A 26,568-nucleotide genomic window follows, 5' to 3' on the forward strand; every position below is an offset into this window, starting at 1 on the left:
AATTTCAATTGATTTTCTGATAAGGTTTCATATCCTGAAGGGGGCTTCATATCGGAGAAGTGACATCTGCTGAGATCGCCGATCAGAGTCTGAATTCTCCTGAATGTAATTAGATCCGAGAGCCGATAGAAGAGTCGGTACGGTGGCCTTTAGGGAAGAAATGGTCTTTGAAAAGAATTATGTTCATCAGACTAGCCTTCTCCCTGCATCTGTTCTGCTGTTATTCCGGATAAAATTAATAGGTCTAAGGAAAGATCTGATCATAATGACAATCTGGTCTTCACAGCAGGAGATTTTATAAAGGAGTTGAACTGTGGCTCATTGAAAACACTTAAAGTAATTAGTTACAGGGATACTCACTTTCTTTCCTTTTTAATAATAATAATGGTTATTAATGTTTACAAATTTGAGAGCCTCACTCAGAATGAGAGCACAGCTGGAATGGTTACCCAGAGAACACAGGCCACCTTCTTTCAGATTCCAACAAGGAAGCATCCAGGCGCCCGCAGAGATGGACTTCCAGCGCACCCAGCCCCTGGCAACACGGCCTCTTTTCACAAGCTGAGACACGTTGGCAAAAAGCCGCAGTATCAGTCAGTGTACTTTATTTTTTTCCATGGGAAAGAATACAAAAGAAGCTGCCTATTCAAGCCACTAGTGCCCTAACCAATCACTACCAATATGGTAAATGCAATCCCAGCAGCATGGGCAATCACCCCAGCCAGAGTCCAGACAGCAAGACACTTACCAAAACTCCCCTTTTACCCCCACCAGCAGCATGGAAGCACACCCTCAACCGTCTTCAACAGGGGTCTTTTGCAGCATGCCTAGAAGCTCACCAAGCTCAAGCTATGTCGGACCAAGGAGAGGAATGAGTTCCAGAGTCTCAGAGCCAAGAAGACCCTGCCAGTAGCTCCCTCCCTGATCCAGCTCAGGCCCTGCTGCTGACCACAGGCTGTGGCAGTATGGCATGGAGAGAGGGGTGGTCTCTCCCGTAGGCCAGGCCCACCCCATTTTAGGCTTTATATAGGTCATGCCCAGTACTTTAAACTCCACCCAGCAACACTGAAGCCCACTGAACAACATCAGTTTATGCCTGTTGTGGATCTAATGCATTGTGTTATTCACCTTGGTTTTGAAAATAGTAGGGATAACACCTGAATCTTTTGCCTTTCTCTGAGGCTCCCAAAGTGCTTTACAAACACTCGTGAATTCTTTCTCACACTCCCCCACAACACAGCTCAGTAGTATTGTCCACCTGGTACACTAAGGGAAACTGAGGCACAGAGACGTGAAGGCTTGGCTTTTCACAAGCAGCCTGTAATTTTGGAATATTTATAGTTTTTAGGTTGCTCAGCTTTAGACACCTGGTGATTGATTTTCAGAGGTGCTGAGCACCCATAACTCCAGCTGAAACGCATGGGCGCTGCAGGTGCTTGGTACGTTTGAAAAACCAGGCCCCACGTGACTGAAGTCAGGCACCCAAAAATGGAGTGCCATAGAGGAGTGCCATGGAGGGCACCCTTAGGAATGTTTGACCCTCATAACTTGAACAACAACAGAGTCAGTGGCAGAACCTAGGAATCCTGGCTCCTCCTCCACTTCTCGAAGTACTAGATCACGCTCTCTTCCAAAAGTGCTCCAGAACCCAGGAGTGCTGGCTCCTCGTCGAACCTCCCAGGGCTGGGGGCGGCATGTTATCATCCTTTGTTTGATGATGGGAGCATCTATGATGTCAGAGGCCAGAAGGGAACTAAAATCTTGTCTGCAAAAAGTCTAGGAAAGGTGAATGTAGAATTATCCAGTCTATAAATATGTAGAAGAAACACAAATCAACCTGAATTTTAGGGAGATTAAAAAATATAATTAAAATATAAATAGACTTGTTTGTTTCAAGGATTTATGACAAATGCTTGACTCTGTCTGAAGATTAATCAGGGATGTGTAATTAAGTCTTTGCAAAAAAAACCCCAAAAAACCACCACCACCTCCTCCCCACCCCAAACATTAGTTTAGAAGTGGGGGGGGGGGGGAAATGCAGCTGATCTTATAGTTGTCAAGTTTTGTTCAAAGTTGAAGGTTTAACACAACAGATTCTGAAGGAGAGAAAACACACCTGCTGCTGAGATTGTCCCATAATGGGGAGTTTGGCATGCACAGGCTGACATGCTCTGTTCTACTCTGTGGGTTTCATTGAATTTTCCTTCGTTTGATCATCCCCATGGAGATGCAATTCCCTGCAACCGGACACACTTATTCTATCATTTCGCTCTCTGCAGCCTGCAGCCGTCCAACCCCATCGTCCCCAGGGAGCTAGGAGTTGAGTATCTCTGCCTGTAATGTGTCTCATAAGGAATCAGGTAGGGTGTCGGGGGAATGCAATGGTGACATTCTGCACTGACAGTGGCTTGAATAGGTTCAAAGCCATGCAAATGTGAGATTCACTGTCAGGTGCTCCCCCCACACCCCCTTGAGAGGAAAGGATCGGAGCAAACATACTGGGTGTCAGGGGCCTGTTGTGATCAATTCCTGGTTCTACCACCACTGAGAGGAAAGCTCCCCATCGGTAAAATGAGGATAACGGTGACATGCCACAAGGCAGGACTCCCTCAGACCTGTAAAGCGGTTGGCGCACCTCCAATGAAAGAGGTTCTGTAGAGGTAGCATGTATTACAAAACCACGGTAATTATTAATACATTATCACTGTAGGTACCAAGAAATCTACCCCACCTCTGAAAGCACTTTAGCCCACTGTTCCTCTCCCTTTAAGCACTGACAGTACTGGCTGGTTGGATTAAGGAAATGCACTTCCATTGTGTCTCTTTGCATCCCGCTATGACTTCTCTCAACAGGTCAGGAGATGGGGATTGCAGGAGGATATCTGACAATGGTTTCCTGATCTCAGATGATCATGACGACCAAAGGAGACATGATGATCAAGTCAGAAAGGTTTTGGGTTTCTTAGATTGCAAGCTCTTCAGGGCAGGGACCATATCATCTTATATGTGTGTACAGCGCCTAGCACAATGGGCCCTAATCCCAATGGGGGTCTCTGGGAGCTACCAGATATAAACATTAAATATTATGTTTTTAACTGCTAATGCTCTCAACAAAGTGTGTAAAGCAAGCTTGATTATACATTTAATTTAGATTTAATGAGACCTTTCAAGGTATGTTCATTCCATTCTAAATAATTATTTAAGCAATGCAAAAATGACAGCATTTCATCTCTGTTATCACAGCCCAAAGGTATGCTTGCAGGCAAAAAGCTGAAGGGAGAGGACTTGAAGCAGCCAAGAAGCACAGCGATCAACCTGAAATGCACGACTTGGGGTGCCCTATTGCTCTGATGAAATGTAATTTACACATAAATGCCTGGAAAGCCATTAGATCTGGGCATTACAGACATCAGTGTTAGAACAACTCTGCCACTCACCCTGCTAGTGCTGTGTGCAAGCTTGGCCCCTTGGTATTTACACACTTCAACTGTGTGGCTCTACCCTTAGGTCATACTCAAACATGACATAAGCAGGTGCAATTCCAGCTGAGTTGCATATAGTATATTGAAAACAGTGTTAAAAATTGTAAGCCTGTTGCTTTAAATTTCAGCTTTTTTTCCCCCGGTCCTGGTTGCAGGCAAGGTGGCTTTATAGGGAAGCCTGCAATCTGGGCCTCCTACCAGCGGTCAGTTTGTAGACAGACAGCTCAAGTAAAGTGGGTGAGTTTTGCCCCTCTGTTTTGAGGAGCAGCCTGCTTTGTTTTTCTCTATTTTGAGGTTCTTATGTGTTATCGTTCTGAATTCTAAGAAATAAAGCAGTGTTACATTGTGACCTGCCAGCAAGGGTATTTATGTTTTCATCTAACTTCTCTGTGTGTATGTAACAAACATAACATTGCATCCAACAGTCAACTTAGTTTTAAATCAGGACAAACTGCACTAGTGCAAATTACTATGCACTGGTGTAATCACATCCACACGAGGTGTTTGCACTCATGCAGCTATACAGGTGGGTGAAATCCCAGCTCAGAGAAGGCCTCAGTGGTCTTTGGTCCATCTGTATCTATTCCTTTAGCCTCTTTCCACCGCTCACTCCTTCCATTTTTGTTGTTCTTCTCTGTGTTCTTTCATTTGATCTGAAATCCCTTAAAGTGCAATGTGGATGCTCCGACTTCCTGCTGCTTTATATGGTTCGTAAAAAAGAGGGAAAGCAGCCAGGGCTGTCATGGGATCTTTTCTTGTTCGCTCTCTCCAATTCCCTGCTGATGCTCGTGTCCCATCCATCAGAAAGCACTGAGACACTGACGTGGCAATGGCAGATATAACCAACAGCAGTTACCCTCTTTCAGCCGACAGTGGGGAAAAACTAATCTTGGCTTGTTTCCGTTGGGAACTCAGGGAAGAAAAATCAGTCAAACCCTTTGTGGGGCCATGTGGAAGGCTGCAGGCTGTGGGCCTCGGTCTGCCGACGAAGCGTTTGCTCGTAAACAGCAAAACAACCGGGTCCCCCAAAGGGGAAAGAAGGAAAAACAAAATAAAACCACCGCAAAAACCAGAGGATGTTTTCTCAGGCACGAAGTGCCTTTTGTTGCTAGTTACTGCGCCATTGCCCTTCTGTTGTTCAGGTGTCAGCTCGTATGGATTTTCTTCTCCAGCACAAATAACATCACTGCTGCAACTCGAGCTAATTGGCCTCCTTGTTGGCAGCCTCAGTGCAGAGGCCAAGGGTTGAATGGGCCACTGAGACCAAACTCCCCTCTTGCCCCCAGGGATGAGCTCCTGATCGAATCAGCAGGAGACGACGCGTGGAGAAAGTTTGCCCTGATGCGCTGCCATGCGGGGGAGATAAACGGAGCTCCAGGGCTGGTAGCCCAACACCTGCACCAGTGTGGATGTTGCTACAATAATGGCTAAGGATTTTTTTCTGGTATTCTCTTGGACTGGTTGTATGTTTGACAGTGCTTGATTTCACACTTGCTTAAAATAGAGCATCTGTCTCCCAACAGAGATGAGCTATTAGATGCAGAGCTGGTAGCAACTCCTGTTGTTAAGGTTGCTGGATACATCCCATTATTTTCAGTTGCTTATAACTTTGCTGAATTGTATCCATTTGGGCTAAAATTTTATACAAGTGAGTTAAGCTAAGGCTGCATGCGCCATCTTCACTGTGGCATTCCCTAATGTTTCAGTGCATGGACTTTACAACCTTTCTGTTCTTTTAACGTCGGGTTGGGTGTTTGTGTATATTTAAATGCCAAAATAATGGATGCTTTTTCTCAATCAAGCCCCCAAAATAGGGTTTAGTAGCGCACAGGCCTAGAGCTGGCCTACTGCACAGGGGTGAATTTCATCCCCTTTGCATCTCATTTATTTCAGGCCAGGGCAGGGACACTCCCTTCCCACTGTATGTACTGCACCCAACCTCCAAGTGCTACTGAAGTATAAACAATTGCTACTCTTATGAATCAAAGGCCTTCAATAACACGGTCGCATGTAACTTATAAAACTGCGCCAATTCTTCCTCATACTAATCCGTTAGTGTGTTACGTACTCATCCCTTTCCCTTCACAGGTGTGTGGGGCTTAGATTGCAAATCCTTTGGGGGCAGGGATTTTCTGTGATTATACAGCACCCAGCACAATGGGGCCCCCAGGTGATACCCTATTTAATAATACTAACAAATAAAATAATAATAGTAAATACAGGAGTCTAGAGGAAGACAGATGCTGGGTTGCAGTGCTGTCTAGTAGACAGGGCACTGGGTCTGGGTCTACTCCTGGCACTGCTGCTAATCTCCTCTGTGACCTTGGTCAGGTCACAGCCTCGCTCTGTGCCTTAGTTTCCCTCCTCGCTCTGTGTCTTACGTACTTAGATTGCCAGCTCCTTGGGGCAGGGATTGTCTCTCACTGAGTGTGTACAGAGAGCCTGGCACAATGGGGCCCTGGTCTCAGTTGGGGCCTCTAGGCTTTGTATAATAAATCGTCATCAGCATCCTCTTAAACACCGTTGCCATTAATTAAAAAAATACCTAAAAAACCAGTACATCAAAACAGCATCCCTGTTCCCCTTCCCACAGACAAATCAGCAAACATCCGACTCTTCCCTGCCCCACATCTTCATCCCCTCCCCAAAGGCCCACCCCGGCAGATGGGGGAGAGACCACCGAAGGAGCTGCACGCAGAGCAGGCTGGAATTTTCCATCTGCTCTTCCACAGCCCTGCCACCACACCTTGCCGAGGGTTTGCATCTCAGGGCAGCATAATCCAGAGTCAAAAGAGCTTCTGCAGCATTTTAGACTCGCACGAGAGCAACTTAGTAGGAAAGATGTTAACAGTGAGGTCAGCTGAGGTCGGGTAAGCAGAGCAGTTCAGACGTTGCTATGGAGTTTGTTGAATTAGACATAGAACAAGCAGCTGGTTAAATGAGCTGGCCCCGGGTACCTGCACTGTGCCCTGTCTGACAAAGGGACACGCTAAGAAACTCTAATGTGCCTATGCTACATGGGATTTTCTTTAGTCTTTTTTTAACCTCCAAGAGCATTTCTTCTCTTGCCTGTGGTGAGAGGAGAGGAGACATCCTGCCCCAGCATGGAAACAATGTTGCAGTGACGGTGTCCATTACAAGGATGCTGCCAGGGGGCCTATCAGGCCTAGATGGCCCCAAACAAGCATGTGGCACTGCTGACATTTACTAAAAACGGCCCGTTCCTGAGCCCCACCTTGCCCATTCGTCGCCACTTGTCTCCAGTACTGATTGGCCAGTGAGATCCCTTTATAGCGATTACTTTGCTCCTGGCTGCCCAATGGGATTGCTCCTCACTGCCTGCAATTAATCCAATAGGATTATTCTTTACTGCCAGTCTTCGCATTCACCTGCTGAAATCTCCCTTCATTGCCAGTCTTGGTGTTCGCGCAATGGGAGGTCTCTTCACTGCACCCCTGGCTGCAGACTGACCAATGGGTTTGCCTTTTGTTGCCCACCCTGGTACTATGCACCTTTTGCAACCTCATCTTGAGACTCCTCTCCTTGGACAGTTTGCTCAGTCGTCCCTAAAATACAAAGCTTTGGCCAAACCATCAGCCACGTGAGCACAGCGACATCTGATGCCATGTGCTGGGTACCCATCCATCCTCCCAATGAACCTCCCATGAACATGTGTCCCTGAAAGTCAGGCATGTCCCCATTTCCAGGACAAATCCTGGTGTTCCTGACAATTTCGCAAGATTGGTGTTTTGTCCCATTATTTTTAGCCTCTGTGGATTGTCAAGGGGGATCATGGGGCATAATTAGGTCTTGTCTGTACACTTCTAAATATGATTATTGTGGCTCATTTGACCCACTAATAATCCCACAGATGCTGCTCAGTGAGGCTTCTTCATAACCACATTGCAACTCAGATTTGCTTCCAGAGATAGCTGGGGGAAACTGATGTCAAAACCCAGCACCTCCGACCTCACTTTACTCCCCCAGAAAGGGATCAGGTCACCAGGTCAATGAAAGAGTTTGATTTGGGGGGGGGGAGTGTGTGTGTGTGTGTGTGTGAAACCATGTGCAACGAGCATCAGAACTGTTTGACATCTCTTTCCAAGTAAGGTCAAGCTGTACTTCGCAGACACTGATTTGGGCAATAAGGGAAGCTGGGATGCTTTCAAGCCCTCCTCTGGATTCTCCCAGGAGGGCTAGCACCATTGCAGCATGCTCACTATTGCACTGACTGGGGAAGCTAGCCAAAGAAATTAAGTTTTACTCCCTGCTATTTCTGACTATGTAATTATATCCCAACTGCATCCAATCACCCACCACCAATCCATACCATAGAAGCACAGAACATACCTGCTCTCAGTGAAGTACTTTTATTTTCCAAGGCTTTAAGGGCTTCCCCCCAGCATTATTTATTTATGTAGCAGCATTTGCTCATAGTTGGGAAAGTTTTCGACACAGAGCCCTTTGGAAGAAGACATCAGAGAGCCGTTTGCCAACTGGCAATATAAACGGAGGAAATGCTGTGCAAGGAGCAAACATCTTTATAGCCTCAAAGTTGTTTCCTGTTAGTGGCTCTCTGCACTGACAGTCTCACTCTCCTGGGCTGAGTGGAAAATGGGTGAACGACAGATTCACTCCAGCAAGTCTCTTATTTACAGCTGGGTTCAAGGCTCCCTGAGGAATCATTCCATCAGATAGAGAGAGCGCTTTGTTCATCCCACGTGCACTCATGTGGCTGGGTGCGTGTCTCTGCTCTCAACATCATTTACTCTTTATGTATGAATACATGACCCTGGGGGAGGTTTTTTAGCCTATCCATCATACACTTCTCTTCTGTGCTGGCAATAACCAGCCTGAGAAGGGAACAGTTCTCTGGGGGAGGCAGGAGTTTAAACTATGGTCTCAGAATCAATTATGAAGCAGCACCCAATGCTGTCAGCTGGGAATTCCCATCCAGCAACTGCTACTGGATGAAACACCGCACCTGCCCTGGGGTGTTAGGAACCATACCACTGCTATGGCTAATGGAAGCTCAGGTAATCGTGGGTGGATGTTTTGTGTATTTTGAGCTGTAGATCTTGGATTCTGTCCCTGTGGCCATCTGACTGGGTAGGCTCTGTGGACAAAGTGTGTGGGAGCGTCACACCCTGCTTGCCTAACGGTGCTGTCAGCATTTTGTGTGAGCCCAAGTCAGAAGGCCTGATCTCAAGCCCATTGAACTTAGTGGAAAGACCCCTGAAATCACTTCAACAGAAGCTCAGCCAGGACCCTAGGGTGGGACTTGAACCCACATGCCACGGCGATAGGCTAAGTGGATTAAATTAGAGAGAACCCAGGACCTTTTGATGAGAAGGTGAGCATACAGCTCAATGAGCTAGGTTACTTGCACCCAGCCAGGCAGCAGGGGGTCATTTTTCTGGTTAGCCCGCAGCCTTCAGAGTGAGCCCTCTCTTGCTTTTCCACTCTGACTGTTCCGCCGAAGGCTCCGCGAGCTCGGCAACTATTCCCAGCTTGCTCGCTGCTGCAGGAGGTGAGCAAACAGAGGGGAGTAGCACGCAGGACTTCACATTTGCATAGGAACCAAAGAGAACAGGCCACTGGGGGCTACATTTAGCTACGCCGGAGCGTGTTTAACTACTGTACCTCAAGTGGTTTATTTAGTGTCACTAGAGAGAGAACAAGTAAAATAACGGAGCTCGGTGATGAGGCCAAGGCTCCTGTGGATACAGAGAGCTGAAACTATCCATAGAGTGATTTTCATGAATCAGCCTCACAATGTCAGACCCTCTCTGCTGGGAGGAGAGGATTCAGAACGCTTTTTTCTTTTTAAAGTATTGTGAATCTGTGTCTTGGAAAAGAGTCCTTGGCTTCCTTGAGCTGTTAGTCATCACCCGTGCCTGGCATCAGCTCCACTTTGATGGAAAACACCAGCGTGGTCCCCTCTCCGGAGCAGCACAGTCCCATCCAGCCAGGTTTCCAGGCACCTGCAGAATCCAAAGCTGAGCCTGTGAAACGCGTTGGATTGCTTTTGAGCAATGCTTGAAATGCTCATTCTCCTACCCCCAGGTCTACCTGCAGTGCTCACTGTCTGTTCCTGATTTGGCTTCCTGTCAAAACATCCAGCATCTTCAAAGAATTTTCTGAGACTAACACAACAGCCGCTTATGTAAAGAAAAGCTGATTTCCCCCTTTTCACAAAGACCCTCCCCCACCAGCTCTTAAACAGGGATAGACACACTTAGATGCATACACATGCCGGCACAGATGCCTTCATACAGAAAAAGAGGCATGCATAAACACACATAGCTTCCCAACCCATAGCTGATTAAATGGATAATGCATATGTGATGCCTTAGTGCAGGAGTGAATTTCAGGAGCACTAATCTATCCTTGTCTTTTCTTCTTTGATCTCTGATTCAGCAAACCACAGCTCCAGTAAATCTTTGCAAATGCAGTCACAGGCACACTCTGGGCGATGGGGGTGTTGTCTTCTGTGTGGGTGAGTGGGGTGGAAAACAAAGTTTTCGATATAATGAAATCTAAATTATCTGAAGAATAAAAGGATCGCAGCGCATGCCAGGCAGACATGGAGGAAAAACAGAAGCAGCTAAAAAGCTACCGCTGGGCATATTAAAGAATGGTATCATCAAGTGGAACAGACAAGACATGTATATAATGCATAAGTAGTGTTTACTCCTTCTCCAAACAACTCATAGATCACCAGGACACAAACTCCTAAGAAGAGCAAAAAGGGAAGCGAGAAGAATGTCTGACGGCATCAGAGGAGACACATCTGGCATAAGGAAGCAGCACCACACTTATCAAAGGCTGGGATTTAGAAGTGGCTTGATGATGCTTCTTGACTTTTTGGAATAACAGAAGAGGTTCTTGCTGGAAGCTCCGTGGAAGGAGGTGCCTAAGTTGTGGTGTAGAAAGAGCCTGCAGTTTGACAATGAGTTCGAAAGGCCTCCAGGCTGCATCTGCAAGAAGCAAGCCAATAGCGGTGAAGAAGCTGGGAAGGGTTAGTTATTTTGGACAAAAATCTTGGAAAAAAATGTTGATTGTGGTGGTGGCAGGCTGGCCTCTATCGGAGTCTTTTGGGTCTCAGACCGGTTCCTGAGTGAGGTCGGAGTCTAATCATAAAAACCACCTGCACAATCGGCTCTATAACATATCCCCATTGCTGGCAGCCTTGGCAAAGGAGCCAAGGACTGAATGGAGACAAAACTTCCATTGCACCTGACGAGAGGTTCTCTCTCCACTTCAGGCTCGAATCACATGAACCGTGTCAGGGGAAGGACCGCTATTGCCCAGAGGAAGAACAGGCTATGAACTGGGACTCAGGAAATCTGGTTTTAAGACCCATCTCTGATACAAGCTTCCTGTTTGTCCCTTGAGACTTTTGTGCCTTAGCTCCCCATTGGTAAAGTGGACATGATAATACATCCACATATCACAGGGGGAGAGGGCGTCGTAAAGGTGCATTTACTCATGGAGGGGACATGCTCAGACACCAGGGTGATAGGTGCCCATAATCCTTTTAGGAATGGGAGGACTCAGTTGTCCAGGGCTTTCCAACAGGCACCTTTCTCCAGAGTTCAAGTCACACACAAAAAATGCACTGATGAAAGTTCCTTCTGGTTTCCCTGTGCGTTCTCGAAGCAGGCTGACCCGTGGTTCCTTGCTAGGGCCGAGACAGCAGGATAGTAGGTGTCTGGGCTGCAGCACTGCTGAACCTGGCAGGACAGGCCAAACTCATGTCTCTTCACGGACTCCAGTGAAGTCACACCTGGCCCCTTGTGTGCTGTGCAAGATCAATGACCCAGTCTCCCAATTGTAAAGGGTTCACCCCTTTGGCCTGGGACTGAAATGAACTGTGTGTCTGGGGTGCTTTGTGTATGGCCTGCAGTAAGTAAAACGTTCAGAGTTGCTTTGGTTGGCCAAAGACCTCTCAATGGGAAAGCTGCGGTCTGTGGATCACAAGGTACCAAATGAGACTTTCAGTTATAGGAACAAGCTGAGCACACACACAAAGAAAACCTACTTGACTGATGGAGGGCTCTGGGAGGGGTTTAAATCTGCAGCATCGGGCCACTGGTTAGCACAAACACCCCCCTAACCAGGCAGGCTTCCAAACAGGAAATCTCTCTGGCAGCGCTTTGAGCAAAGCAGTTGTAATTCATACACCAACGAGCAAGATGCACAGCAGACCTGGTCTGATGAAGCTCCATTTACTTGTAACACAATGGGAATTAAAATTCATTAATACCCTACAAATTAAAGCATTAATGACGGCGAGCGAGTTTAAATGAGAACCGGAGAAGTGAATCACCGTGTTTTGCTGGGCCTTTTAACTTTTCCCCACCTAGCAGCATTGTTCTTGCTGTTGTGAGCAGGCACTTTTTAATATGCTATGAGAGCAGCGGAACTGACCCCAGACAATAAACAGGGCCTAGTAGTTAAGCATTAATCTGCCAAAATGACCTTCAGCCACTAAAGAAGGGATGTTTTAAAAACTCATAAGTGTGAGGAAGGTTCATTTGCTTGCTCATTTAGCATAGTAAAAGGGTATTATTGCTACAAACAAGAAATCTAAATGAGGCCCCTGTTGAAGCCTGGGCTAACACTTTAGATTAAGGTGGAGGGTAATGATTAAATGCTGTATATAAACCGTTTATTGTTCATAAACAAGATGAGACATATTTTCTCTTACGATAAGTAATAGGACATCCATAATGAAGCTGCGTGAAGATAAAGGAGTAATACAAAGGGAAAAGGGAGCACTGGGAAATTACACTGAACTGCCGGTTTGCAGTGCTGGTCGTCTGCACGGCACAGCCAAATGCAGATCTTGCTCAAGGCTGGTTAATTCCATGGCTCCCGTTGTGGTTCACAGCAGGCACTGGACAGAGCTGAGGGCTGTGTGTGTAGGATCAAGGTTGATGATCACCCTGCAGAATCTGCAGTGACGCAGGCAGCTGCTGTGTATGATGTTGGGGTGTTGTTACTTGTCACATAGAGTTAATATAGCTGCATTTGGCTTTTGAATGACTGAACCTGTTAACCGTGGGCTTTAATGAACAGCAGACTATGGGGCCTGTGGCATGAAAGCCCAGACCCAGATCTGAACTTCCTCTAAGTTCGGCGGGGTTGAGTCTGAGGCTGAAAGTGGATCCAGATCTGAAATCTGGGGGGTGTCCAAACTGGATTTGGAATTCCCCAATGGCTTGAGGATCCAGGTTCTCTGGGCCCATCGCTAATTAACAGCCATCTGTCCACACAGTGAGCCTCAAGCAAAGGCAGGAGAATGCAAAAGTTATCAGGGGACTTCTACAATGCGTGAGAAATTTGATTACCTGCTTTGTGTGCGATTGGTGCCATGGCTGGAGATCCTCAAATGTTTCTGAGTCATGGTTCAGTTCATGTAAGTATCAAAATGGTTAGATGCTTCTATCGACCTTCTGCATTTGCAATAGTTGGAATGAAATCTCCCCTTCTGGTTCTGCTCCCAGCTGAAGGCACCATGAGCTCAGCCCTTCTGTGCTGCATTGCAGCATCTCCACTTTGAGCAGGAAAGAGAAGTGGAAAAAATGCTACCTAGATCAGAACATGTGCCAGGCTCTTAGAAATTGTTGAGTGGTTGGGTGTAGAAATGGGGATGAACTGAAGCCCAGAATTCTTAGGATTTCCAGACGGCTTTCCGCAGGCAGGCGCTGCAAAGGCTATTAACTAATTTGTGGTATCCCCTATCTGTGTCTGGATTTACTGCATCTGCTTCCTACATACTGGAGACCCGAAGAGATACAAATCTCCCCCCTGCTTGAGTTGGTAGCAGCAGGGACTCAGCAGAGTCCCTTGCCCTTGGCTGAACTGGTAGTAGCTGGGCAGCACTGATCTCTGCTGGAACTGCTGTCTCTTTTGAGTTGCTAGGAGAGGCACTGAACTGGTTTCAGTTGCAAGTCTTCCCCCTGTAATCTGACTCGTAGGATCTATATTGGGCCTATCTTAGCTGGAAGCCACTTTTTGCAGTCAATGGAGCATTCTAAGGATAGCTCCATATATCTCGGACAGTGAGCCCCCAGCCAGTTCACCTGTTCCAGTGGCCATTTCAGAAATTCTGGGCTCCTCGTTCCATTAGAGGAAGTTTCCTCTCCCCTTATGCATCTGCAAAATCCACTTTGCTGGGAAACCTGACTTGCGTGTCTTCTGTATCTCACCTTCTAAGTAGATTTGTCAGCCACCCAACAACGATGACAGCTCCAAACCCTGGCTCCCTGGATTTAGGAAAGCATGAAAACAGCTGAGGGCCAAAGCTAACAGGTCAACTTAAAGCTGTGAATCTTCCCCCTGCGCTATTTTCACAGCAGAGAAGGGAAAAGGGAAAGGTCTTGCTAACATGCCATGACTGGGACATGAGATTGTTGTTATTAGATGGATGCTTTTAGACCTCCTGTGCTTTTTAAACAGATCGGATTAGAGGTTACTTCATGGGGAGAGAAGGGGTCCTCTCAGAGACAGTTGTCCCCATGTTGAATGATAGCAGGCTGGTGCTGCTTGGAAACTTACACGGTCCTTTTCTCCCCCACATTTGAATGCAAGGACGTTATGGGAAGTGGAACCTTGGAGAGCTACTGTGACTGGGAAATCGCTCACTTTAATTACCCCTTTACACTGTATTTATCTCAATGAAAGGGCTCCTGCTCCTTTGTCACTGACTGGCCGGGTTAGCAAAAAGAACCAGAAATGATCTATATGCTTATTTATTTATTTCAACAGGACCGTGTCGGGGATACATAGCCTTTGCCTCCTGAGCTTTTTACTCTGGCACATGAGCTTCGGCATTTTGCACAGCTCCTGTGGAGGGAAAGGCGGTCTTGTGGCTACACAGCCAGGATTCCTAGTTTCTCTTCTCAGAACTGCCACCGATTTTCTGTGTGTTCTTGGGCAAGTCCCTCACTGCCCCTATCTCTAGGGGAAGGGGTAAATAATAATAATGGCCTATCCCTGTGGGGGGTGAAACATCATTCCTTATGCTGAAAATGCAATTTAGGAGCCTTGACTGAGAGGCACAGAGAAACTCTAACAGTGAGCATCCTCAACCGAATCGGGACAATCCCACTCCTTTGGGAAACATCCAGCAGGAGATTCAGAGCAAAATCATACCCCTTTCTTTATCAATGCACTGGACAGTTTCTGATCTCCATTTCTCAGACCAGCCTGGTTCTGCCAGTAACTCCTACACTGCATGCGCGGTGAACTGGCAATGGACGGAATAGCAGGGGGCACTGCAGGTCAGGACTGAGGGGCCATCAGCGGAACTGTATGTGGGGAGCTCCGGACTGGAAGAGCAGGGGAGGGGGATAGGCCAGGTCTGGGGCAGGAGGACAGGACTGAAACAGCACAGGGCACTGCAGGTCAGGATGCAGGTGCATTGGCGGAGAGTTATTTGGGGAACTGTTATAACTGGGGTGCAATCCAGACCAGTGCGGCTGCCCTGGAACCCTGGGTACCTCAAATGCTTTGCTACTGTTACTCTTTCCCTGCGAGGTTCACAGTCAGCAACAGGCCTGCAGGTCACACCTGGCGTGTCTGCGCACTGTACATCCTCGGATCAGCAACGCTGACTCCAGCCGCCTGCCAACAGCATAATAGCCCCACCCTGGCTTCCGGAGCCCTTGGTTACTACTTGCAGGGTGACCCCAACACACTCCCTGTCCCGAATTTCCCCAGAACATTGTGCCCGGAAGGGTCCAGCCCTCACCTGGGCCACTTAGAGAAATAATAAGGTTCATTGCACCTTTAAAGAGACAAAAACAAATTACAGCTTAACTGAATTTAACTGGGGTAAATGCACCCTTCCCTTCAAAACACAGCACTCAGTTGGTTTATAGTAAAAATAAAACAAATTTATGCATAGGATTGAGTGAGTTCAAATTTCAGGAATGAAGACAGAAAGAGTTACAAGTAAAACAAAATAGGGTATGCTTCCTAGTGACTAAGACTTAATTTAACAAGCTACAGTCTTTGTTCAAGGTAGATTTTTTCCCCCAGTCTTTCTTCTTTCCAGCCATGGCTGACTTTTTCTCAGAAACACAAGGGGCTGGTTTCCCTGGTCTTCCCAGGTGAAAGATCTTTGCCTAAACAGATTTCTCACCTATATTCAGTTTCCAGGGACTTCAACCCCCCCCCCCTTGGTTGAAGGGCCCATCTTTCTCAGCTCTGTTCCCTTGTAGTATCTGTCTCGTGATAGAAGCCAAAGATGGCTTCTGTCCTTGCTTCTATCTTCCAAAGCTCAATTACCTTGTTTCAAGAGGCTGGTTAACCTCATTCTGTTCTTCCTCTCCTGTGAGCTTCCCATCCCCTTCCTTATTTCTGTGTAAATGGGGCTTCCACTGTTTTTGGTCACACCTTGCTTAATTTCATTAGAGCCAGGCAGATAGTTGTGATGTTCCCTCCTGCCCGAGGAAGGAGAGATCTATTTCTTCCTTTCTTTGGCCACAGACTATAAAGTATATTATTAAAGAGTATCTATAATTCCTTATGCAGTATCAATACACACAAATCACCAGCATGTCACAGACTTTCATAAAGCACCTCACTGGTTATACTTCTATAGTACAGTTATGTTGTATACCATCAGTTGATTCAATTGTTTATCACTTGAGGTTCAGACCCCGTCTTTATAGCCTAGAAAAATTTCTGTCTCCTGCTGGAGAGAAGATGCCATGTGGGCTTCTCCCCTGCATGATAGCTTTCTATGTAAATGGATCTTCATGGTCTCTGCCTGCTGACTAGGCTAGTCAGAAAAGGAAACACATGCCTTGGTTGAGGGCAGACCTGTTTACCAACTCTCCCTGACAGACCTGGCTCCAACACGTTTTAGGCATCATTCCAGCATATAGCCATAACTCTTACATGTAACACATACACACATCACACAAGTATGTTAAAGATCAGTGAGTGATTAGTTTTCCACTGACACCTATTAGATACAGGTTATAACACTGCATTAGGTGTAGTGAGTTTGTCAGGGCGAGCAAGAACTTCTGACACAGAGTTGTGAACCACAAATGGGCCTCTGTGTGATGGAGCCTCTCTGATCTTGGATTTAACCTACATGTGCCTCAGTTTCCCCATCTATCAGACAGGGGTAATATATCCCTGCCTCTCAGGGATGTTGTGAGGATTCATTAGGCAACATCTGCAAAGTGCTCCATATTTTAGAAACAAGTCTGTCCACAGCTGAGTGTTTATAGCGCTTTCTTAAGGGGTCCAACAAACCACTGCAGAAAAAATTTGTCAAGACCTGAACCTTCACCCAGGACCCAGATCCAACCCCCAACCTTTCTGAAGGGCCAGAAAAGCTCAGTTATCTTTCCACCGGTCTCTGGATTTCTTGGTCTAGGCCAGGAATAGCACAAATAAAATAACCACAGGGGAGACTGTTCTCAGGCCAAACCAAGATTCATGGGCAAGTAGCCTGATCTTGTGATGTTTCTAACCTCAAGAGGATCAAATAACTTCAAAGGAGTCTCTGGATTTTCACAGATGGCTCGAACTGAACCTCCAAAGCCTTTATCTTTGCCCATTTGCTACCTTCATTCTAAAAGAGTTTGGGATGGAACCCATGTTGGGCCAGCCACTGTGTCCGTGTTTTAAACCATCAGAAAAGTAAAGCAAGAGAATAGCAGAGACCTGGTCAGGAGCTCCTGCCTGTCTGACTTTGTTCTGCACTTCAGACACTCAGGTGCCTCTATCTGGGGGAAATTGGAAAGGGTGGATGAGCTTTGGTTAACAGTCCAAGCTGAGACACGATTGCACAGCGGTGTGGCAGAAGCAGCAGCTTCCCTTGTGGGGGTGAAGCTGTTACTGAGGGCAGGTGGCATTTTGCTTGCCTTGAAAGCGCAAAAGGGTTTTGCAAGTCTCCAAGCCCTGACTGAGGCATGTCACAAGCTGACACGGGGATCTGACAAGAGGGCTGCTGCTGCAGCTCTTGAAATTCCAGCATTATCCAGGTAATGCATAGGCAAACGTACAGAGAAAGGTTCTATGCACCCTGTAACTGCTCTAAAACAGTCCCCACACTTTCTGCAGGTGCAAAACTCCCCAGGTTCCTGGCGCTGGATCTTTTAAACAGAGAAACAGACATTGAGGCCATGTGACATCCATTCCTAGCCCTGGCTACTTCAAGGGTTTCTAGCTCAAGGTGCTCAGCCCCCTCTGTTGGTCCTTTCTGCCTCAGCTTCAAGACCCCTTTGCCCATCTCTGAAGCCTGCCTTCTCCCTTTGTGTTCCTTCCAGCTGCAAGCCTTTTCTCCAAAGTTGGTATTGTTGTCTTCAGTCCCTGTCCCTATGGCAGGCCACTAACCCTTTCCTGGCTGGCGTAGTGTGGGTGGTTTGCCCATACCACTGCACAAAATATAAAACACATCTACAGTGGAGCTCGTTGGTGTGTGATAAACCCCTTGCTCTCCTAAATAGTGGCTTGTCTTCTTCACTGCACTCTGCCCACTAGTCCATCTATCTCAGAATTTATCCTAACACTCCACACTTCTGAACAGCTTCAGATAAATGGCATTTAAAAGAACAAAGCAAAAGACTCTGCAAGGGTATTGTTTCCTTATTTCCCTTCCAATGTGGATTTCCCTTCCCCAGTTTTGTTTTGCACAATCAGTCCTGAATCAGTGGCAGATTTAAAGTCTCCTACCTCACCACCAAGGCTAGAAATGTGTTCTTTAAGCCACTGGCCAGAAGTTGATTTCATATCAGTAGAGTAAGCGCAGAGACTAATTTAACCCTTCTGCAAAAGCCAGTGCCTTCAATCAGTTAGCTTCTCTTGAGTGTCAAATCTACAGGAACATGCAATTTTTGCACAGGAACAGAGCAAACTCACACAGTCACTCTTTGTGGGAGAAAACTAGCTTTTCTTTCAGGTCTTATAACTGAGTATTAGCAGCTTGTGACGCGCCCTATATTGCATAAATCCAGTACTTTTGCTGAGTCAAAGGCCTATGCATAAGGCATAGCTCTGAACTCACTACAAATGCAGCAGACAAGCTCTGGGCTGGCTCCACTGCACTCTCTCTACGTACAGCATGCATACAGAGCTGACTGAAGGTGGTGCATGCTTGTGTCAAGGCTGGAGTCTGAGCTGCTGGGAGAAAAACTCCAGAGACCATGAGTAAGCAGAAAAGCCCTCTCTGGGTTTTCAGGTTTGGTTTTACAAGGCTCTTGCATAGCCCAAACAATACAAATAAATCAGCCCCCTCATAACTGCTAGCTACATTCCCTTCATACAGCTCAAACATCAGCTGCCCTAAGCAAAGCCACCTTCCTAGTTCTAGAAACTCCTAGCTTGACCTCTGAGCACCCTCACCATTTTCTCTCTGCTTGAATGTAGCCTAGCCTCTTTATAAAAAAAGTTCTGAGCTTAACTAGGCTCAGCTGCACCTAATGACCTCTCAGCTGGGCTGCAATGACCCAAAGTTCACGCTGAAACCCCCTGCTGGGATTTAACTCCGAAAGCCCCAAACAACAGTACTGAGTGACTCAGCGTGGGAGCACCCCAGAGAGGTTACCTCATGGCGGCAGCCCCCTCCAGAGACACATAAAGCCTGTACACCCAGGAACGATTCGGAGGTGGCTGTATATGCAGCAGGAGCGCAGAGTACCGGCCCTTCTCTAGGCATTTGCAGCAATCACTGCAGACTGCAAGGGCTGTGCCAAGCAGCCCTCACAGCTGATTGGAAGGGATCTCCTTGGTGATAGTGGAAGAGCGGGGGGCTGGTTCCCTTTCTGGACTGAGGGCAGAAGACAGATGAAGGCCTGATTAGGGCCGTCCTCATGAGCAGGGTGGGTCAAGGACAGGGAGAGCCCTGGAAATGTCCCGAATGATTCATGGCAATGACTCCCCTGGGTCAGCCGTAAAGGCCCAGAGAGGCGGCAACCCCAGCAGTGTGGCACAGAGGAGCGAACGACACACTCCCCTCTATCTGCAGGGCAGAGGCATGGAGGTACATGAATGGAAAACGGGCAACAAGAAGCAGAATGGAAGGGGAAAGAGAGAGAGAGCAGCATGGCTCTCTTCCAATCCAGTTCCCGGATGGCTGCTGTCTGCAGCAGAGCCAGCGTCGAGGAAGTTGCTTTCCAGTGTCACGGGGCTTTTTACAATTGACCCCAATTAAGAAGTCAGCCCACACAGGTTGAGTGTGTCACTCAGGTCAGTGAGGCAGCTGTTCAGAGCCTGGAGACTCAGTTGCTCCAATGCAGACGAAATGAAGGGCAACATCCGTGACTAGGAGGTGTCAGAGGTGTGGCCAGCCAACTCTGTGATGGAGAACAGGGTCTGAGTGATCCCTGGGAGCAAGGTTACTAGTACAGCATCCCCTTGGGAGTCTCCAGCACACACGGACCTTCCTGCAAACCATCTCTGCCAACACCATCCAGACCTGGGAGATGTACGTCTAGTGACACCTCTGCACCTGCTGCATGCCCCCCCCCCAGTCCACCCACACTCTTCACCAGCCAACACTAGCTCACCAGCCTACACGGCCCCCACATGCACTGACCAGCCCGCTGTACGCACTCCATGTGCCTGGGGCACTCACCTAATCATACCAACCATCCACTCCCTACACCTGCACTAAAAATCTGACCCAAACCCATTGAGGCCAGGCCTCAGAATCTAATCAGTAACCCTACAATAATAAATCCGTGGGTCCAGCCCAGTACTCATGAAGAGCCACACAATAATGCACCAGTGTTCCCAGTCCAGTGCACCCATGAGCAAATCTACATGTGTATCCTAGCACCACAATAACAAACCAGTATGTATCGCATGGCTGGAAAACCATGTAACTATGGGAAAAGCTTTCCTTTTGCAGCACTGGGGGGTTTCTGTTCACGGCAGTGATTTTATAAAGTTATTCAAACATTACGAAAACTACCTTGTGGGTGAGATTTTTATTCAAATAAGTTGTGACCATAAATGTACGTCCCTGGGTCAGAGCCCAATGCTGCTCCTATGCAGCCACCTGCCCCATTGGCAAGGCTTGGATCAGCCTGGCTCTTACTCCGTACCCGGAGGGAAGGCTGAAGTTACTCTTGGGGTGACCGCTCTTGGCGATGCTGTGAAAGATGTTCACACACCCACATCCAGCAGCCCTTATGTCGAGCCCACACTCATGGACAGAGACATGGGGCCTTTGGAAGTGACAGAGGGAAAAGGAGGGTCAGTTTTACAAACAACCCTACTATATTTGTTATTTATATAGCAGTGGTGCGTAGGGCTCCAGCTGAGATCATGCCGTATCGTGCTAGGCACTGAACAGCTACGGAGTATGAGAGACAGAGAATCTAAATGGACAAGGGGAAAAATCACCATTTTACAGATGGGAAAACTAACACACAAAGCTGTTAAATGACTTGCTCAAGGTCACACAGGGAATCTGTGGCAAAACAGAGAACTGAAATGGTCTCCTGAGTTCCAGCCCAATGCTTTGACCACACAAACATCCTTCCTGTCCACAACGTCATGGCAGAAAAGGGTCCATCTTTTCCACTGGGGAGCTGTTTTGTTAATTCCCAGAGATGGGCAATTAAATACCACATTATCCCCTGCGAGCAAAAGCAGCAAGACCACCACGATCTCATCATCCACCTCTCATTTCCCACCCCTATGTGCCCAGGGCTGCAATTATGTTCCCCTTTCATTCCCCAATGCCCTCTGATGCTGAGGGACAAGTGTGTTGTCTGTCCCTATCGTTGTCTGCCCTGGTGCTTGGAACACATACAAAGTCTGCTCTGCTATTCATCTGCACTTCCCACATAGAAACATTTAAGACTGCCAACAGAGGGGGGGAAAAGCATTTTATTTTATTTTATTCCACTGTTATTAATACACGATTTGATTCTATTTGTTCCATTTTATGGCTTGTCTTTGGCAATTGCCTGGCTCTAGAAACAATTTTATCTGAGCAGGTGAGGCACATTATAAGTAAATGTTATATTGCACGTTGTATTTTAAGCAAATTTGAGACTTTCCTGATTAGGTGCCTTCTGCAGGAGAGCCTTGTTCAGTCAGATAATTGCAGGCTGAATTCTTCATCCCCTTCTTTTTCTTTTCCCCCTTGGCAAAACTGCAATCTTGCACAAGAACATCAGCAGACAAAAACCCTTGAAAATAACTCTCCAGAAGAAATCTAATTTACTTTTTAATCTGGTTCGGAAATTTGCCAACAAAATTTCTACAGACAAGCATACCCATTTATTACTACTTATCATACCAGCTGGATATCCACTACTGATTTGGATAATGTAGCAGGGAGGAAAGGAAGAGAGAGAAATCTTTTGATACATTTATTTGATACAATCTCTCCCCCCCGCCCGATAAAATTGGTAAACGGAGGACATTGCTGTGACCTTATTCATTTCAGCTGTGCATATTGTGAAGTACCAAGCATATACAGTTTAATTTAGTTAGTTTGTTTTTTTATGACAGCCGTTCCTGTGGAGGAGGAGGACCGATTTCTGCTTTTGGAGACAAACTGGCCAGAACTGATTTCAGATGCATCTTTGAGGCAGAGATCCTCTTTTCAAAGTACCAAACACAGCGTGAGCATCTTGTGCGCAGTAAATTATATTAATAATAATAGTTTTCTGTAGCCACTGAATTATTTTCGTAATGGTCAAGAGACGTCCAACACAATGGCCCCTAAATAGCCTCCATTCATCATCTTCATGGGGAAAGCTGAGAAGACAATGCAATAAGTGAACTGTTAGTTCATCCCCAATATAGCTCAGGGGAAGGATGGTCTTGCAGCTAAAACACTGGACTGGGATTCAGGGGATTTGGGTGCAATTCCTGTGTGGCCCTGGGCAAATCACTTAATCTCTCTTTTTGCCTTGGCTCCTCATCTGTACAACAGGGATCATTGTTTTTCTTGCACTCTTTACCTTATCTAATGAGATTTTGTAAGGGCTTTGGGGCAGAGACAGTCTCTTCCTGTGTGTATATAGTACACTGGGGCCCTGATCTCAGTTGCGGGCCTGTAGGTACTACCTTAATTCAAATAATAAATAATACCCTCATAGGACTTAAGTGGTGCACAGCCCCCATGCTAGCCCTCTGCTTTGTGGTGAATTTCACCCTGAATAAAAGACTCCCGCTGACTTTACAGGGAGCTGCATCCAGCCCTCAGTCAGTGGCCTGAACACAGGAAATGTCACATTGCCCATCTTTCACCCAGAATCCCTGCTCTGTGTCCTCAGCCCCCGGCTCTCTCTGGTTTGTAATTCTTTGTAATTAGATTCTTTGGCTGCCTAGCCCAGCTCAGACACTGAAGTTTACACATAAAAAGTTTCCTTCGTTCCCTCTCTCTCTCTTTGAGAACTATGCCTCCTGTGGGAAGTGTAAATATAGAAAAATGACAACATGTGCATTAATGCTCGTTAGAATGTCATCATTATATTCTGCAAAGTGTCTGCTGAGGGGATCCCTAAAGGACACTTAGAAATGAAGCAGCTGCTCCAGATTTGTTCCAGCTCACATCTTGAGGAAAATGACATTGAGATAGATACAGCATGGTGAGCATCTTCGGAGAATGGGGGTGGGGAGGGAAAAAGAGAAGAGGACCTGTTTCCATTTGCACGGAGTGCAACAGAATCACTGTGGTCTCTGAATGCCCCTCCCATCAGGCTATTTGGCGTTAATTAAATGTTGCACAAGACAATTGAGAGGACGCTAAACTTAGAATCAAGTTAATTGCAGTGAAATGTATTTGAGCCCTGTGTGTGATTCATGTATGTAGAGGAATCATCTTTATGGTAACTTTGATCCATGTCAGTGTGTGTGTGTCACATCTCTTTTGCATCTCTGTAGGGCACAGATGAGTCATTATTAAGATGCCCTACCAGCTCAGCTGTGGATTCCCCTTATATAGGGGACTCCTTGGATAGCATACAGCAGGCCTAGGGGTTGTGCCTACTACTCCAGTGATTCTCTGCTGTGTGCCACCTCTGGGGAGGAAAGGGGGAGAGGGGGTCGTACCAGCTGGCATAATTTAGAGCAGCCTGAGACTGCTCTAATTTACTCCTGGTGCTGCACAAGCCACCTTTCCTATCCTCACACTAATTTGAGTCCTGTGCTGAGGATAGTATGACCAGGCCTGAGTACCTGGGCTATGTCTCTCTCTTTAAAACAAAGAGAGAGAGGTAGGGAGAGCAGGATATGAACCCCTTGAATTTTAATTGTCTCATGAAGAGTTAGGTGCTGATGTCCATTGTGAATTCCCCATCGTGTGCACATACACCCCGCTCCAGAAGACCAGCAGCAGGAGGAAACGTTGCTGGCTGAGAAAAAACTCCTTGCTCTGCTTCCAAAGGCTCATCACTAGGGGAACAGGGCACAGAGGATCCTCAAAAGGGACACAGAGAGAGAAGTGGCTGGGCCTTTATTCAGTTGTTTGATGTTCTTCTCTCACATGTTACAGTTCTGTCAGATTAGACACAGGCTGCCAGACTGATCATCCCATTCTGTGGTAAGAGACATGCACTGGATGGAAAGCTCAGGAGAGAGAACGAAGTGATTAGCCCAACTTGCCTGTGCATTGAGAAGGGGAACTGACAAGGAAACATCTGTGCACAAGACTAACTAGAGTATTAGGCATGCCACGCATACGGAAGTCTGCACAGGGGAAAGACAAATCCTGGCATCAGGGAACAAAGACCAAGCCTATGAAAGTGAGCATCAGATTCCAACCTCTTCCCCTCAAACCAGGGTGATCTATAGCAGGGGTTCTCAAACTTCATTACACTGGGACCCTCTTTTGACAATGAAAATTACTCCACAACCCCAGGCGGGAGACCTGCAACCTGAGCCCCACCACCCAGGCCTGAAGCCCTCAGGCTTCAGCTTCTGCTCTGGGCAGTGTGTCTTGAGCTTTGGCTTTGGCCCCAGGGCCCAGCAAGTCTCATGCCAGCCCTGGTGACCACATTAAAATGGGGTCTTGACCCACAGTGTGAGAACCGCTGATCCATAGTCACAGTTCTCTTTGGCTGAGCAGGCATTTTTGTGGCTGTCTGCCCAGGCACGTGTATGGCTCCCATCACCATGATATCAGAGCGCCTCTTGAGCAATGATGGCATTAACCTCACCATGCACCTGTGAGGTAGACCAGGATTACTATCCCCATTTTACAGATGGGGAACTGAGGCACAGAGACATGGAGACAGAGATTTCAAAAGGACCATATTAGTGCCCAGCTGCCCTTAAAATATCTCAATCTACATGACTTGCCCAAGGCACACAAGGAATGTGGAAGTGCCAAGAAGAAAACCCACATTTCCTGAGTCTCAATTTAATTCTTTAACTGCAAGGCCATCTTTCTTCATTTTTTGCTTTGCAAACCTACTTCCCCCTGCAGTATATATTTGCAAGTAATTATGTAAGAAACTCACTCCTGTGGTGCTGGGGGGAATGAGAAAGATCCCCTGTTATTACTTATAGTCATCACCTGTGGGGTTTTTGGGGGTGGAGGGAGGGTTGTTTCTTTTTTTGCTGGAGGATTTATTTTAACATTCTTGATCTCCAAAAGTATTGCAAGTTTATACTCTCTGCCTTTGAGTCATGTTTAATTTTCTTTTCCCTGCATTCAGAAAATAGATTGCAATGGCAGATTGCTCTCCTCTGGGCAACTACAGCACTAGCTAGCAGTATACACCTCGGACGTTGTTCTGAAGAACATAGCCTCAGTTTAGCTTCCGTTAACAAATGTTTAATTTATATTTGCACTCAGAAAGGAGACTCCAAGGACCCAAATATGAATGCAGACCATCTCCCACTTCACAAGGCATCATAGCTCTTTAGTAGAGACGTTCAAAAGTTTTCAACAGGAAATGGCCTTTTGGTCATAAAAAAAGTTTCTTTTAAACCATTTTTTTGGTGAAAAAACCTGAAAAAAATTCAGTTCAGAAACCCAACATTTTTCAGCTTTTGCAGAAAGAACCCAGGAAATTAGAAACACCCATTTTATTTTTTTTCTCTAAAATAAATTGACAGTCTTACCAGTTCTAGTCTCAAGCTGTTTTTACAGGTATAAGCTAGAATATTAATTGCAACAGTGCATCACATTTTACTGTTTTCAGGCACTTTCAAAATCTGGAAACTTCGGAGAAGATCCTCAAAGGTATGTAGGCTCCTCACATCTAATTATTTCAGTGGCCATTAGGAGTTTAAATCCCTTTGAGGAGCTGGGCCTAAGAAACTCCGAAAGGGGCCAGTTTCACACACGTGCAAACCTTAAGATAATAAACCCTTCCTTACTTCACATTCTGTGCAAAACACATGTAGGTTGGACCTGATCCTCAGCTCGTGTAAATTGGTATTGCTCCATTCACTTCAAGGGAATGACACTGATTTGCAGTAGCTGAGGCTCTGGCCCTACATATACACATGTGCACACACGCACAGCCACCTAAATATTTACTGCAATGGCAATCTAGAAAATGGCAACGCTTACTTATGTCTTGGTTTGTGTTAGCTTCTGAGATAAGGAAACTCCATTTTGTGTGTGTGCCCATGGTGGCATAAGGGTGGGGACCTGGATGTTTATAAATGATCCCTCTGGGGGAGGAGAAACCCTGGATTTCAGGACGTTGCCATCTCCAATTGTATCGTAGTCTCCACCATATCACGAAAGAACAACCACACAAGGGGCTGCATATTCGTGTGACTAACTCGCTCCCTCATGCCTGTTTGCATTCTCCGTGAAAGCCTTGGAATAAAAATGCAAACAGGCTCAAGGGCACTTGCTGCAGAAAGGAATGAGTTTAAGAATTCTGATTGATCGTGATGAGAGCCAGAGTCTCACGTTGTTAACCAGAGTCCTGGCTCTCTTCCCCCCGACTGTCACCTAGCAAAAGAAAGAGTATTGTCTCCAATTTCCCCATCTCCCAGAAAGCCACATTATGCAAAGTACAAAAGTCAAAAAGCAGAGAGTTTTTCTATTCAGGTAATAACAGAAGGCTCATTTCCCACAGCGTGTTTTCATTAAAGGCTCAAGGAGGGAGGGACACCATATGGAGTTCTG

General features: G+C 46.6%; 1 long non-coding RNA gene across 1 annotated transcript in view; it reads right to left on the reverse strand.

Annotated features, from left to right (window-relative positions):
• The window catches only part of LOC311511257, a 39,134-nt gene extending 19,985 nt beyond the window's left edge, over positions 1-19,149 (reverse strand). Inside the window, exon 1 of the long non-coding RNA XR_014709237.1 lies at positions 19,060-19,149. This is a non-coding gene — a long non-coding RNA (uncharacterized lncRNA). The remainder of the gene's footprint in view (positions 1-19,059) is intronic.
• Between the last annotated feature and the right edge of the window lie 7,419 nt (positions 19,150-26,568).

The sequence above is a fragment of the Lepidochelys olivacea genome, assembly GCF_965140295.1.
Source record: "Lepidochelys olivacea isolate rLepOli2 genome assembly, chromosome: 22".
Taxonomy (NCBI): domain Eukaryota; kingdom Metazoa; phylum Chordata; order Testudines; family Cheloniidae; genus Lepidochelys; species Lepidochelys olivacea.